General features: G+C 51.9%; 1 pseudogene; it reads right to left on the bottom strand.

Moving 5' to 3' along the window:
- Window positions 1-825: 825 nt before the first annotated feature.
- LOC123629138 lies at window positions 826-917 on the bottom strand (annotated as a pseudogene).
- Window positions 918-2,699: the final 1,782 nt, after the last annotated feature.

Raw genomic sequence — 2,699 nt, 5'->3', positions numbered from 1 at the left:
GTGGGGGATGCTGTGTTGCCCCCTCCCCTGCTATAAACCCCTCTGACCCAAACACTGCGTCAGCCTGTTTTCTGCTTGAACAAGCACCTGGCCCCACCAAAGCCCAGTCCCCATGCTGCCTACCTGACCCTGGAGACATCCTGTTGCAGCCCCACAGACATCCTGCTTCCTGAGAACTTGATCCACTTAAACACCTAAGAAGCAAGCTCCCTTTGCTTATGCCCCTCACCACATATAAAACTCTTTGCCTCAGACTGTGACTTCTTGAGTCCCTGGTTTCTCCCAGGACCTGGAAACCTTGCCTGGGCCCCCTTCCTTGGGGCCTGTTACCCTCACCTGGGACACGCGTTGGTGGGGGGGTCGTTTGGTCCGGACCCAGCCTGCCCCCATGGCTTGCCCCTCTTCCACCTCCTGCTTTTTTCCTCCAAACACACGCAATGATCACGCTCACGAACTATCTTGGGACCTGGCATGACTTTTGTCAGCCGCCTCCCCCCGTCCCCACCCCCCCCAATGGAAATGATCACCCTGGCTGGTCGACCAGATGTCTGGTCTGTGGCAGCCATCGTAGGGGAGAGGCTTCAGGATGGATCTGGTCTCTTTGGCCCCACTGCCCCTAAGGGTCACCCTCCCATCGGTATTGTTCAGGTGCAGGGCAAGGGGCGCACCGACCAGAGTTTTCCTCTGGGAGTTTGTGTCTGCGGTTTCTTGACTTGCTCTCAGTCCATTACGTGACCAACTGTGTGACTTTCTTTTTTGCCCTTCATTTTATTTATTCTCTTTGCCTTTTCCTGCCGGCTTTTTCCCCCTGCATTCATGGTTTCACGTCACGCGGGGGATGTGCCCACACACCAGGACGCACATCTCACACGGGCGTGTGAACACGCAATCACCACGTTTATGAACTAGAAAGGGCTCTGTCTGGGTGACTTTGCAATTCTTTCCCCTCCCCTCCCCCCGCGCTGAGAATGAGTTTCCCCGGCTCCTGTGCCCGCCTGGGAATCGGCTGCAGACGCCGTGGCCCCGGGTCCGCGGCATGTTGCCCTCGGCCTCCCTTGGCACAGTGCCCTGGGCTCCACCAGATGTCTCTGGCGAATTGGGGCCGCAGTGTGCCGTTGACGACGTGGTCACCAGGTGTCGCTCCGGGCTCAGTATTCTTCCTTCTCCCTGTGACTGTGGTCTCGTTTTTCAAAATTCCTTTTTTCTTCCTTCCTCTTTTTCCCTGTTTCCATTTTCCCTTTTTAATCTCTTTCTCTCTTTTTGTTGCTTTTTTCGCGGCACATGGGTGATGTGTGTGAATGAAACACAGTGTGAGGGAAAAGACACATCTCACACGTGCAGCTGAACGCTCCATCCTCACGCTTCTGAGTACCCACCGATGGATCTGGTACCTTTGTTTTCTTTTTTCTTTCTTTTTCTTTTTTTTTTTTTTTTGAGACAGAGTCTCACTCTGTTGCCCGGGCTAGAGTGCCATGGCATCAGCCTAGCTCACAGGAACCTCAAACTCCTGGGCTCAAGGAATCCTTCCGTCTCAGCCTCCCCGGTACCTGGGACTATAGGCATGTGTCACTATGCCTGGCTAATTTTTTCTATATTTTTAGTTGTCCAGATAATTTCTTTCTATTTTTAGTAGAGATGGGGTCTGGCTCTTGCTCAGGCTGATCTTGAATTCCTGACCTTGGGTGATCCTCCCGCCTTGGCCTCCCAGAGTGCTAGGATTACAAGCCTGAGCCAACACACCTGGCCAAGTCCCTTTCTCTTAATTTTTAATTTTTATGGGTACCTAATAGTTGTATATTTTTCAAGTGGGTGACAGGGTCTGTCTCCCTCTCTTGCCCAGGGTAGAGTGCATCCTTGCTCACCACAACCCCAAACACCTGGGCTTAATCGATCCTTCTGCCTCAGCCTCCCGAGTAGCTGGGCCTACAGGCCTGTGCCACCATACTCACCTCATGCATGTTTCTTCCTTCTTTCTCTCTCCTTTCTTTTCTTTCTTTCTCTCTTTCCCTTCCTTCCTTTCCATCTGTCTTTTTTTCTCTCTCCTTCCTTCCTTCCTTCCTTCCTTCCTTCCTTCCTTCCTTCCTTCTTTTCTTTTCTTTCTTCTTTCAGATGGGGTCTCAGTATATTGCTCGGGATCCTCTCCAACTGCTCAACTTGGGCAATCCCCCTGCCTCAGCCTCCCAATGTGCTGGGACTACAGGCATGAACCACCGCACCCGGCCTCATAATGCTCTATGTCGTTACATGGTACATGTGAAGTTTTCATACAGGCATATTGTACGGTTTTTTGATGGTCGGCACCAGAGAAAGAAAGACAAGCAGAGTCGAAAGGGTTAAGCAAAGAGGTTTTATTTGGGGAGCTCCTGAGTGAAGGTAACAAGTCCCAAGGGAGGCACCCTGGTGAGGTTCCAGGGCCCCAGGAGAAAGCAAAGAGGCTCGGGAAGTCGCAGTCATCTGGGACTGAGGCAAGGATTTTTATATTTGGTGAAGGGCATAAATGGAGGGGGCTTGCTTTTAGATGAGGGTACTTGTTTTAAGTGGATTATCAAGTTCTCAGTAATCAGGATATCTCTTGGGCTGCAACAGGATGTCTCCAGGGTTGTGTAGACAGCGTGGGGGCTGGGTGTGCTGCCAGTCACAGGATGTGGCTGGGCCAGGTGCTTGTTCAAGCAGAAAAGTGGAGCTGACTCACTGCTTAG

This window comes from Lemur catta, chromosome Y (assembly GCF_020740605.2).
Source record: "Lemur catta isolate mLemCat1 chromosome Y, mLemCat1.pri, whole genome shotgun sequence".
Taxonomy (NCBI): domain Eukaryota; kingdom Metazoa; phylum Chordata; class Mammalia; order Primates; family Lemuridae; genus Lemur; species Lemur catta.
This window is presented reverse-complemented; position numbering and strand designations above follow the sequence as displayed.